We start from the raw sequence: 14,509 nt of genomic DNA, 5'->3' as shown, positions 1-14,509 counted from the left end.
TTTCAAAATTTGGAAAATTACAAGTTGTGCATGAGTGACTCCCATATATCAAACTGCTACTTTGTCTTTTCATCGCAAATCACTTCATGCACTCTAATCCAGCATAGTAACACCTCAGTTTCTGAATTTGCGTAAATCGGTAAGAACATAGATGCCTGCATAGCAATTTATCATTGTGAGTCTACATTTACAAGGAATGTTACCATAATTATTGTTATTATTACTAAATATATAATTAAAGCAATAGAGTTTTAAAATAAGCTAAATTAAAGAAAATATTTGCTATGTCTATAGAATTTATATGGAACACAATAATTACACTAATTTAAAGATAATCTGTGCTTTTTTTAATGCAGGACAATGTAATAGATTCTCCTTATGGCCCCTCCACAGCAGCTCTTAGCATTTATTTATTTGCTCCCCTGCTGCTCCATTTTGCTGGATGGTGCAATGAAAATACCCAGTACCCCTGAGTAAGGAGAAGCTAGTGACTCACTCACATTCTTTTCTTATTGCAACCCTGGTGCTTTACATTTTGCTCAGTGCTGTTTCATTTTCATAACTCCTGCCAGGTGAATGGAGAGGTGGTGGAGTGAACTAAAGGTAATTACTGTATGCTCTTTTGAGGAGGGGGGGGGGCATAAAGCAAGCCTGTTGCTTTGCCTTTCATGGACAAAGCACAGGTATCCTTTAACCCAGGAAAAGTGGGCAATTAGTGGTCGATAGTCCAAATAAAGATACAGCACCTCATCCCTTAAATTGAGTAGAAAAGGGGATAGAGGGGTATGGGATTATTGTGGTGCCTGTTTGGCACCACAATAATCCCATACCCCTCTATCCCCTTTTCTATACTTTAACCCAGTAGTTTCCAAACATTTTTTGCTAAACTTCCTCTCAGAACTAGAAATGTTCAAATATTGCATAATCTATTCATTACATGGATATCTATGCACATTTTTATTGTATATTGATCTTTAGCCCTGTTCACATTTGAGTGATGTTACCGCTACCTCATTTTTTTGCGTGTTTACATAGCTGTTTTTCAAGTGGCACCATTGATTTGAATAAACCTCCCTCCACTCAAAATACCTACTAGGAGAAGCTTATGTACCAAATTTTGGATATGAGCCAAAAGAGTTTTGTGTTGCACATTTTGTGCATTAGGAAATAATGGCACCACAAGCACATTACATGTTTTAGCACATTTTTTTGCTTGTTCGCAGAAACGCAGGCAGAAATTCTTGTTTCTGCCCGCATTTCTTCTACGCTCAGGTGTGAACGGGGCCTTACCAAATAATAGCAAAATATTTATGCACATACAATTCAGAATATAGTACCTGTAGCACCCTCTAGCTAGTGTGCTAGTGTAAATAAGTTAGTTGTTATAGTAGGCAAATTGGCTTGGCTGAAATCTGGGTCAGCGTTTAGTGACTCTGGGAGGCTGGATGACTCATCTCTCAGCTCTCTCTGAAACTTCCCCCTGGTCTGGAAATTGGTGTAAATTTCCAGAACTGGAGGGTGGGAGTAAGGAGGGGCTAACATGCATGAGGGCCCTGGCCTATGTCCAGAAAATGGTCTGGCAGGGGAGAGACTCACCTGATTAATAGACATGTGTCATGCCAGCAGGGGAGTCGGGTGGAAGATGGAGATGAAGTGCTGAGGAGGCTGTTGGAGGCCCTCGCAGGGTGCCCCCTAGTCTGGGGGGTGACCTCAGGTCTGGGGCTTGGGTGTTGGAAGGATCCCCCACAAAACACGGTGGAAACCTTTGCTGGAGGCACAGGCGCAAATGAGAGGACAGCAGGAACAGATCAGCATGTCTGGAAGATGTCTCTTTCACCTTTTGGGTCAGGTCCCAGCCTTGCCCTCAAGGCGGCTGTCTTCCTAAGTAACTTTGGTAAGCCAGCCATAACACACCGGTGCTCCTCAAAGGTAGTCTTACTAGGTTACCTGATCACTTCAGTTTCCCAACAACAAAAACCGGCAGATGGGTCAGGGTTTCATTATCAATTATTACAAAAACAAATGCTTTCTGGTGTCCAGTTGATGTCTTGGACCAGCTCTCCACCATGTTTGCAGCGGCTCCTCTCGATAGCCCATTACTCCCTTTCTCCATGCAGCCTCTTGCTTCCAGACAGTTCATCTCACATGTTAGAATTTTGCTTACTAATTTGGGGGTTAAATCCAAAACAGTTCTTGGGCATTCCTTTAGGATCAGGGCAGCATCCGCAGCATCCAAGCATGGGGTCCTATCCCTTGTCCTATCCCTTGTCATTAAATACATGGCATGCTGGCAATCGTCCTTTTACAGTCAATATATTCCCGATCCCCATGTGGAAGTTAAACAAGCTTTTGCAACTTTGCTGGACTAGTTGTTTCTTATGTTTTCCATTAAACTTCATATTACTTTAGCTAGTTCATGTGTTTTTTGCCCTCTTTTAAGCACACGGTTCGGTGTGACCATGGCACACCTCAGGTCGCCGTAATTGGGGTAAAGCATTTCCTCAGTATCCAGACTCTGACTACAAGTTAGAAGGCCGGCCATTGGCTAGCTTGAGTTTGTAGGAGGAGTCTGGGGCTTATAATCCCCCTGATTCTCCTTACACTTGCCGGCTAGCATTTCTGGGTTCCCTCCCACCTATGGCACTGATACTTTATATTTCACATTCAGTTTTCAGTGTCTAAAGCAGCACTTTGAAAAAAAAAGCTTAAAATGTCTATAGTGGTTAGAGATGGAGATGAGGGGCATCATTACTGACAACATTTCTAAATTGTATACCAGTAAGTAATTATTTAGTATTCTTTAGCTTCATGTTTTGGAAAAAAAAAATTGTTTTAGTGTTGGGCGAACAGTTCAACTAGAGGATGAGTTTGGGCTGAACACTGGCTGTTAGCCGTGTCGTTAAACACCCAAATTTGCAGGGTGTTCGGCGGGTGTTCACCCAGCCGAACGCCCTGCAATGCACTGCACAGCACAGAACATTTTGTGCCCTGATTGGGCAAAGCTTTGCCCAATCAGGGTCCAGTATAAGCTGGCTGTTGAGGAGGGGGGCCGGGAAGCATCATCAGCTGTTAATGGGTTTCCCCCGCTGACAGCTGAATAAAAAAAAAGAAAAAAGTTTTGGGGTCCCCCCAGTCCATATTAGTAACCTAAAAAATGGTATGCCCCCCCCCCCAAAATCATACCAGACCCTTAATCGGGAAAGGGTGGGGGAGCTATTCAAAATCTGTAAGCCCCCTTTAACAAGGCACCCAGATCCCCCCCGTATTTGAATGGGTATGGGGTAGTAATTACCCCTACCCATTCACCAAAAAAGTGTACAAAGTTAATAAAGACAGTAGACAAGTTTTTGACAAATCCCTTATTAAAAAGTAAAAAACAATGTCCCCCAATGTAGATCCATTGTCAATCACGACATAGCTATGAGGGGGTCACCCTACGACGTCACATGGTGGCACCAAACTTGATGTTGGCAGCACAGTATGCACTGGTCACGAGGGGTATGTACCACCAGGTGACATCACCAGGTGGTCCTGCCCCTCCCTATAAGAACTGTGAAACGGCGAAGGAGGCATTTGGTGGTCAACGCCAAAAAAGACAGAGCTTTTTATGTTCTTTTTTTAGGTGCGACGGGAGGCATGATTGGAGGCTTCCAGATTCTGTAAAGCCTCCACCTGCAGACCCCCACAACCACAGTCCAGGGTTGTGGGGAAGAGACCCTTGTCCCCATCACAGCACTTCTAAACTGCCAGAAAATACACTGAGTGCTTTTGAAGAGCTTTTCAGGTGCTTTTGAAAAGCTTTCCATTAATTTCAATGGAGAGGGGAGTGTTTCACAGCCCTGCCAGCACACTGCCCCAGTGTGAAAGCATTAATTTATTTTAATGGAAATAGATTTTCTTGAGCTTTTTAGGCATTGCTTTTAGTGTAAAAGCACTTGAAAAGCGCCTCAGTGTGAAAGTGGTCTAAGCCTTCAAAATGGGCACTTTTGATTTTTCCTGTTCGGCTACCGTAGACTTCAATAGGTTTCCCTATTTGAGTTAAAACCTTTCCTCTATTCGGGAGTTCTGTTGTGAACCAAACAGGAGGGCCCTTTTCTAGTGTTTTTTTAAAAAGTTAATGCAGCAGATTATAAAGGTATTGCTTTGTTACATGAAGGGTATGTTTTAAAGAGGCCAGAGCCTGTCATGCACCTACATTGTATCCTAGTTACAATGCTAACAGTCTAACAATACAGAGGTATGCAGGTATGTAAGGCCACAATGTGAACTTGTCATGTAAAAAACATTTCTAATCTACCACCCTACTCACAAACTGAGTTGTTTGCAAATACCCTTATCTATGTCCGACACTGACCCTAAAAATACAGTGTGCTATTAATAAAGCAAACTATGCCATCTACAACTAAGACCTACCTTTGAAACCAACTTTTTGCCGATTGCACTAGCTGAGGTTGGTCTCGGTCCAAGAAGGGGTTCCTGCACATTGCTACCATATACAGTAGCAGGCACCCTTTAAAGACCAAATCCAGGATTTATCTTCATGTCAACATATAGTTTGGCATGATGTAATTTTCCAAATGTTATATCTGATGTTGAAAACCACTGTAATACTCAGAATTACATACAGTGATAGACATAATCTGAACAAATAGAGTCACTTGCTTGACACAATTGTCACTCATAGAACAATTTTTATTTTCAAAAAATACAAGGCATTCTATGACTGAACAAGGGTAGATTGTGATGTCACCTTCACCATGTCCAATCAGAAAACACCTTGAACTCATGGAAGGCATTCTCTAGATTGTGGCAGTGTCATTGTTAGCAACTGTCTGTGCTCAGTGTGGAAGCTGCTCCAGCTACTACAGTGATTTTAGGCATCCTGAGCATCCCTCCAGATAAAGGCTATGAACAGTTACATCATGCCAAGTTGGACCGTTGTATGTAGGCAAGAAGAATAATTTCTAGAGTTCCAATTTAAAATGGCTATTTTAATATAGGATATACAATATAGAATGTAATACCTTTTTTAAAGGATAGAAGGGATGTACGCGATTGGTCAATGTCACTGAAACCTAAATGACTTTCCAGTAAACTCTGTTTTTTTCATATTGAAATTAGAACTTACTGCATTTAAGCTGGCATTTTCTTCTAAAAGCCCTGAAAATTTCCCTTGAAAAGCTAATACAGAATGAGTAAAAATCCCTCATTTATTCATTTTGAATTAACAAGACTTTTTATGAAGAGAATTGATGGCAAAGCCCAGAACTAATGTACTGTAAAATGAATGTGATATGTTAACAATGGCAGCATGATTTTATGACTGGAATACACTTTATAAACTATCAGCTACGGTATATGGAAAGCTTTTGGTAATTTCAGAATTTCATAAATAATATTGCTTTAGTTTAATGCAAGCTGCAAATCTTTGATTTTGGCTGGTAGCAGCAGAACTGTGAATTGCTGTATCTTGTCCCAGCATAACAGATGTCTGTATACAGATATTACATGGATGCTCTGATGAAAAGTTTAAAAGCTGCAAGTAAATCAGTGCAACAAATTACAGGGTATGTCACTCAGTTTTGAAGTCTATAACAAACTTGCGTGTTTACAAATCTGTAATTGTCACCATGTTTTTCTGTAATAGATGCCAGATAATAAAAGTAAACCACACCCTTCATAGGGCACGCCAAACTAAAGGCTGTATTGTATAGGGCCGCATGCACGACGTGATGCAAGTTAGCAGCTCCATGTAGGAGCTCCACCAGACCCAGAGAGAAGAAGCCTAATCCGAAGGGCTTAATTGCAGTTCTTTTGCCTGATTTTCATTTGTACCCATGCAGGATACTGCCGTGCATGCCATCGGACAGGAAGGTGAGTGGTTGCCACTGACAGCTTTCCCCAACTACATATTTGCTCTGCACCAAGGAAAAGACAAGAATGTCCCAAGATGGCGCCCGTTCTCCTCTGACTCCACAGTCTCCTACAGTCACATGCGATCCTCAGCCAGAGAAAGCTACCGCACAACGTGACAAAGACTACTCTCCTCAACTCACAAAGCTGATCTTAATGCCAGTTTAGCTGCCATAGAGGAAAATGTATCTGATAAAATACAATCTGAGCTTCACAAAACAACTAGCGCACTCACATAAGAAAAAGCAAATCTGGGGGGACGCACAGATTTTATAGAACCAAGCAAGATTAAATGTCTTTAGCCCACAATGATCTTTGTAAATTAGAATTTTTAGCCGAGAACTACTTCTGTTTACAGTCCTAGGTAGAGGACTTAGACAACTGAAATCGGTATAATAATCGAAGGATTCGTGGGATTCCAAAATCAGTTATTGATCTGATGCCTGCGGTGTCTAAATTGTTCCACAATGTCCTCCAGTAACCACCATCTTTTTTTTTGCATGTGACAGAATCCATAGGGCCCTATGCCCCAAACCACCATCAGATAAGCCTCCTCGCGACATCATCCTATGTATGAAGGACTTCATTACAAAGTCAAGTATACTAAGGGACTCCAGAAATACACATAGAATTGAACTGGATGGCACAAAGATCCAAATATGTCCTGATATTTCTTAAGCTACACAGGAAAGAAGATGCAAAATGAAAGAAATAACATCTGTGTTGCAGTCTGCACACATAAGATACAGGTGGGGATTCCCTTTCAAACTAACAGGACCTCATAATGGCACTATCTATATAGTTTTCAATGTTGCAGAAGGTAAAGATCTCCTGGTCAAGTTGGGCTTGTTGGAATCGGAAATAACATCAAGACCCTTGACTTTTACGCAAGAGTAAAAACCCTACTTCAAAGAGAAGTATTGGAGTTGTCAATGTCAGATGATAGCAATGAGAGGACTACCACTTTTTTTTCACACCTTTCAACCCTCCTACATCTTAAATGCCCCTTTCACTCTAGACAGACCATCACTTTGCTCGTTATACAGTTTTACATATGTAAGAAAATGTTGTGCACAATTATTTTTGTTTTACATTGTTAATGCAGATGCTGAGTCTCAATGTCTCCACCTATTTGACCCCTAACTCCGTCCAAAACCCAAATATGAAGATAGTACTGATTTTAGCGCTACTGGCCAAACTGCTTACTGTCTCTTTTGACAGGGCTCTGTCTGTGAGTATTGGACAATATAGTCCAAACAAAATTGTCTGTTGGTCAAGATGCTTAATACACCTTGTCCCCCAGTTCTTGTGTTTTACATTTCAAATCTTTTTGGCGTTACTCAATTTTTTTTACCAAACCATATTTTCTCTTAAAGTACACTAGCGGTGAAATTATATTCAGTACAACATTGGTATATTTAACTGTAATGTTCTTTCAGGTTCTCCATTCAGCAGATAACCAAACCTCCATTGCAATTTTTCTATGCTACATTTTCAATTAAGGGCCAGATTCTCGTAGATTGGAGTAAAACTGTGCGGGCGTAACGTATCTCGTTTGCGCTACGTGGCCGCAAGTTTTACGGGCAAGTGCTTGATTCACAAAGCACTTGCCTGTAAAGTTGCGGCGGCATAGCTTAAATCCTCCGTCGCAAGCCCGCCTAATTCAAATGATCCAGGTAGGGAGCGTGGATCATTTAAATTAGGTGCGTTCCCGCGCCGATCGTACTGCGCATGCGCCGTCCCTAAAATTTCCCGACGTGCATTGCGCTAAATGACGTCGCAAGGACGTCATTGGTTTTGACGTTAACGTAAATGGCGTCCAGCGCCATTCACGGACGACTTACGCAAACAACGTACATTTTTAAATTTCGACGCGGGAACGACGGCCATACTTAACATTGGTTGCCCCTCATATAGCAGAGGCAACTTTACGCATCTCAAAAGCTACGGAAACGTTGTAAATTCACTGCATCGACGTTCGGGAATTCGTGTAAATAGCTAATTTGCATAGACGACTGGGAAAACGACATCGGCAGATGACGAAGAGCCTTACGCCTGTCAGATCTAATGGCTATCTATGCGTAACTGATTCTAAGAATCAGTCGCATAGATACGCCGGGCCAGATTAGGACTTACGACGGCGCAAATGGCGTTGCGCCGTCGTAAGCCCTTTGAGAATCTGGCCCTTTATATTTGTTTCTCTGAATATAATGTCTATCACCTTATTAGAACCATCTCTTTTTCTAACCATTACTATGGGTCTTGTCACACAATGTTCAGGGATTCAATCCACCTCAAAAATGTAAAAAAGCCTTTTGCCACTACAAAATATTAGGCACTGATATTATTTTATTACAAGTATCCAACTTCATTATCAACAATAACCCTCAATACCTGGACAAATCCTGTAGTCAATTCTACTGTACAACCTTTAACCGCTTAAGGACCAGCTGCCGTAATTGTACTGTGGCAATGTGACGGGTTCCCGCATATCGCTGTCATTGTAAATTGGCTCGTACACGTTGATTTGTGGGTGGGTGTGTCCACTGGCCAGCGGGGAGCCAAACGGCTGGTGGGGCGACCGTTCCCCGCAGTGACAGAACAGGGATTGGCCTGTGTAAACAAGGCAAATCTCTGTTCTGACAGGGGAGATCTCACAGATCCTGTCTTTCTGCTATGCAGGAAGATGGATCTGTGTATTTCCCCAGTCACACAGTCCCCCATACAGTTAGTAAACACACTGAGGGAACACATTTAACCCCTTCCCTGCCAGTATCATTAGTACAATAACAGTGCATATTTTTAGCACTGCTTACTGTAATATTGTCAAAAAAGGGTCAAGCATGTCAGTTACAGTCGTATGCAAAAGTTTAGGAACCCCTGAACATTTCCCTGATTATCATTTATAAATATTTGGGTGTTTGGATCAGCAATTTCATTTTGATCTATTAAATATCTGAAGGACACGGTAATATTTCAGTAGTAAAATTAGGTTTATTGGATTAACAGAAAATGCGCAATATGCATCAAACCCGAAATTAGACAGGTGCATAAATTTGGACACCCTTGTCATTTTGTTGATTTGAATACCCGTAGATACTTAGCACTGATTAATTGGAACACACAATTGGTTTGGTGAGCTCATTGAGCCTTGAACTTCATAGACAGGTGCATCCAATCATGAGAAAAGGTATTTAAGGTGGCCAATTGCAAGTTGTTGTTCTCTTTGACTCTCCTCTGAAGAGTGGCAACATGGGGGCCTCAAAACAACTCTCAAATGACCTAAAAACAAAGATTGTTCTACATTATGATTTAGGGGAAGGCTACAAAAAGTTATCGCAGAGATATAAGCTGTCAGTGTCCACTGTGAGGAACATAGCGAGGAAATGTAAGACCACAGGCACAGTTCTTGTTAAGGCCAGAAGTGGCAGGCCACATACAATATTGGAAAGGCAAAGGCCAAGGATGGTGAGAACGGTCAAAAACAGCCCAGGGACCACCTCCAAAGACCTACAACATCAACTTGCTGCAGATGGTGTCACTGTGCATCCTTCAACAATTCAGCGCACTTTGCACAGGGAGAAGCTATATGGAAGAGTGATGCGAAATAAGCTTTTTCTGCACACGCTACAAACGGAGTCGCTTGAGGTATGCAAACGCACATTTGGACAAGCCAGCTTCATTTTGGAATAAAGTGCTGTGGACTGATGAAACAAAGATTGAGTTATTTGGTCATAACAAGGGGCGCTATGCATGGCGGAAAAAAACCACAGCATTCCAAGAAAAACACTTGCTACCCACAGTAAATTTTGGTGGAGGTTCCATCATGCTGTGGGGCTGTGTGGCCAGTGCCGGTACTGGGAATCTGGTTAAAGTTGAGGGTCGCATGGATTCCACTCAATATCAACAGATTCTTGAGAATAATGTTGAGGAATCAGTCACAAAGTTGAAGTTACACCGGGGCGGGATATTTCAACAAGACAATGACCCAAAACACTGCTCAAAATCTACTCAGGCATTTATGTAGAGGAACAAGTACAATGTTCTGGAATTGCCATCCCAGTCCCCAGACCTGAATATCATTGAACATCTGTGGGGTGATTTGGAGCGGGCTGTCCATGCTCTGCAACCATCAAACCTAACTGAACTGAACTGGAGATGTTTTGTAAAGAGGAATGGTCCAAAATACATTCATCCAGAATCCAGACACTCATTACAGGCTATAGGAAGCGTCTAGAGGCTGTTATTTCTGCTCTACTAAATATTGATGTGATTTTTCTGTTGGGGTGCCCAATTTTATGCACCTATCTAATTTTGTTTTGATGCATATTGCGCATTTTCTGTTAATCCAATAAACCTCATTTCACTACTGAAATATTACTGTGTCCTTCAGTTATTTGATAGATCAAAATGAATCTGCTGATCCAAACACCCAAATATTTATAAATGATAATCATGGAAATTGTCAGGGGTTCCTAAAGTTTTGCATACAACTGTAGGTGTCCGATCTGTCCGCCGCAATGTCGCAGTCCTGCTAAAAATCACTGATCGTCGTCATTACTAGTAACAAAAAAAATGCCATAAATCTATGCTCTATTTTGTAGACACATTGGGCCGGATTCAGAAAGAATTTCTTCTTTCTGTATTCAGAAAGCAAGATAAGCCGAAGTTTGGCTAAGATCCGACTGATGTAAGTTTCTTACGGCGTCGTATCTTAGTTGCATATTTACACTGGCTGCTAGGTGGCGCTTTCGTAGATTTACGCGTAAAATATGCAAATTAGATAGATACACCGATTCACGAACGTAGTCGCGCCCGGCGTATCTATATGCGTCGTTTACGTTAGGCGTCGGACCGGCGTAAAGTTACCCCTGCTATTTGAGGCGTACGCAATGTTAAGTATTGACGTCGGGACAAAACGTTCGCGAATAGGGCTTTGCGTAAGTTACATTCACGTCGAAAGCATTGACTATTTGCGGCGTAATTGGGAGCATGCGCACTGGCATACATTCACGGACGGCGCATGCGCCGTTAGTCAAAAACGTCATTTACGTGGGGTCAGCCTTCATTACCATACAACACGCCCACTGCATGGAAAATTTGTATTCCGCGGGCTTATGCCGGACCACATACGCTACGCCGCCGTAACTTATGGCGCAAGTTCTTTCTGAATACGGAACTTGTGCCCTAAGTTACAGTGGCGTAGTGTATCTGAGATACACTACGCCCGCTGATAGATACGTATATGTATCGGAATCTGGCCCTATAACTTTTGCACAAACCAATCAATATACACTTAGGCCCCGTACACACGAGAGGATTTATCCGCGGATACGGTGCCTTCTTTCTGCAGGCTGAGAGAGAGAGCTAGGCACTCAAGCTGCCTTCCAGGTCCGCTTCCGGTCACGCCCCCGTCCATACCATATTTTTTACTGGAAAGAATAGTGGCTACTAAAATGACAATCACACTCAAATTACTTTTCTATTTTAGAGCTCTATCCTAGTTAATCCCTAAAACTACCCTCACTCCAAAGAGATATCAACAAATTAATTTGGCTCAAAAAGAAACCCAGTGTCAGGGATGTCTAACACAGGCATCCAACACAGGCTTAAACAGATCAGTGGGCTGCACTAAAGGAAACAAAAGGCACAAAGGTAGGTGAGAAATATATATTTATTAAAGATAAAAGGCACAAGTGCAAACCAAAAACAAGCAAAGCATACAAGAAAACACAGCAAACCTCAAAACACTTAATCTAACTATCTAACTAACTAATTAACTAACTAATATATACAAAAACAAGAGCATATATACATAATCAAAGCAGGGATGAGAGACAAGGGGGAAAAGGCGGTCAGATAGAGGGAGCAGTGGCCAGGGGAAGCTGGAATCAGGGGACACGACTCAGGGACTGGGTACAAGGTACAGGAAACAGAGTCCAGGACAGGGCAGGAAGTCGATCAGGAACAGATTCAGGCAACAGATCAGGTCAGGCAGGAACAAGGCTAGCAGAGAGGATACTGAAGCCCTGAACCTCAGTGAAGGGGGGGCTTATATACTTCCAGCAGCTCACATCAAGTGCAGCTTGATTAATGAAGAGTCCATCTACTGGGAGACACCCGCCGGTGGCCACCAGAATTGCACCCTTTGTTGCTGGAAGTACTAGTGCCACCAGCAGGTGACCGAAGCCATAACACGGATCATGACAGTTCCCCTCCCCCAAGGAGTGACTTCCGGACACTCTATTCTGCCTTGACCTGGTAGTGCATGTGGATGCGGAAAAGTCCCAAAAAGTCTTCCCTGTGACTGCAGACTGCACGCTTTTCTGGTCAGAGTCTCTTAATCCATTGGGAGGCATGCCCCCCGAGTCCGAAAACGGAACATGCATCCCACCACCAGGGTCTGGAAGTTTGGAACTGGAGATGAAAACAGGCAGGGCAACATGTATAAACCTTTTGGGGGCCGACAACACGAGAGCATCATAGTCAGGCTGAAAATCAAACAGGGGAGAATCAGCGGCAAGCTGAGCATCAGAAACTGGTTTAACAGGTACCATGACATCAGGCTAGGCAGAGGTCACCGGATCATAAGGCTGGGTAGCGAGCTCCGAGTCATCAGGCTGGGCAGAGAGCTCAGGGTCATCAGGCTGGGCAGCAGTAAAAAGACCACCAGGCAGGGTATCAGGAATGAGACCATCAGGAACTGGATAGTCAGGCAGGATACCAGGTACGGGATCACTAAGCAAGACAGTGGGTGTTGGGACATCAGGCTGGGAAGGTGGCACATCGTACTGGAAGGCAGTCACAGAGACATCAGACTGGAATGCGGGCACATCAGACTGTAAGCCAGGCAGCAGGACATCAGACTGGAAGCCAGGCACCGGAACATCAGACTGTAAGCCAGGCACGAGACATCAGACTGGAATGCGGGCACATCAGACTGTAAGCCAGGCACCGGGACATCAGACTGTAAGCCAGGCACCGGAACATCAGACTGGAAGCCAGGCACCGAGACATCAGACTGGAAGCCAGGAACTGGAACAGCAGACTGAACGGCAGGCACTGGAGCAGCAGACTGAACGGCAGGCACTGGAGCATCAGACTGAACGGCAGGCACTGGAGCAGCAGACTGAACAGCAGACATTGGAGCAGCAGACTGAACAGCAGGCACTGGAGCAGCAGGTGCATCGGACTGGATATCGGGTACTGGAACTTCAAACCAAGCAGCAGGTACTGGAACTTTAGACTGGGCAGCGGGCACAGGTGCTGGCACATCAGGCAGAACAGCAGGTGCATCGGACTGGATAACAGGTACTGGAACTTCAAACCGGGCAACAGGTACTGGGATTTCAGACTGGACAGCAGGCAGAGAGTTGGCACGATAAGGTGGGTCGTCAGGTTCAGGATCAGCTGGCATGAGGATGGACCGGGGCAGGTTGGCTAGCAAGGAGTCATGCTGGAGCAGCTCCGCTGATACGGGAACAGGCTGAAGCAAGTTGGCTGGAGTGGATGCAGATTGGGATAGTGGCAGGATTAAATGGGTTGGAAAAAAACTTCAGTTTTTTCTTTGGTTTCGCCACTGAGGATTTGTCCATGGATATAGGGCTGAAGGTAATGGATACAGCTGGTAGAGGTGAAGAGCGGAGGGATGGTGAAACAGAGGGTGCAGACTTTGAAGGAGATTTTGGTGGAACTGATGGAGGCAGCCGAGAAGAAGCAGAAGGGTAAAGGCAGGGTAAGTGCAGCTGGAGGAAACAAGGAACTGGTACTTCATTGTTAGCAGGGTCTATTGTTCTGCAAAAGTGGGAATTGGGGGTACAGGAGAGGAAGACATCCCAGCAGGTTGGTGTCTAGACAAAGATTGATGGTTGGGAGCTGACAGGGGCTGAGTACAACAAACTTGACCAAGCCTGTAATAATGGTTTCACAAAATCAGGTTTGCACACGGCTTGTCTGACCAGAGACTGCACAGAATCAATGCATGCTGCAAGCACCTGTTGAGGACAAGCTGAGTACTGCTCATGGAAAAAGGCTGAGTCATCTTCCAACAGCCACACCAAAGATTCTACCTGAGCCGCACTAAAAGGAGGTGTATAATCATCACGTCCAGTAGAGGCATCAGACAGGGCCAGCTCTGTACAGATCCGAACCAATGGATGCAGGTCCTCAAACAGAAAACTGCCTTGATCAATAAAAAACATGAGCTATACAGATACATTCCAATAACAGCTCTCTAGTGTATTCACTCAATTCCTGATAACAAAAATCTCTGTCATCTATTGCCAGGAGCGACAGATACAGAATATGTTCCAGATGCATTTTTTTTTTGCAATAGCAAATGCCCAGAACCAATTCCCAAGTGCAGCCGACCTGTTTGTAGGGCTTCAGTATTCTGTTAGGGATGTCCAACACAGGTTTAAACAGATCAGTGGGCTGCACTTAAGGAAACAGGCACACAAGTAAGTGAGAAATATATATTTATTAAAGATAAAGGCACACGTGCAAACCAAACAACAGCAAACAAAAAACAAGCAAAGCATACAAGAAAACACAGCAACACTCAAAACACCTAATCTAACTAACTAACTAACTAACT

Source organism: Rana temporaria, chromosome 1 (assembly GCF_905171775.1).
Source record: "Rana temporaria chromosome 1, aRanTem1.1, whole genome shotgun sequence".
Taxonomy (NCBI): domain Eukaryota; kingdom Metazoa; phylum Chordata; class Amphibia; order Anura; family Ranidae; genus Rana; species Rana temporaria.
This window is presented reverse-complemented; position numbering follows the sequence as displayed.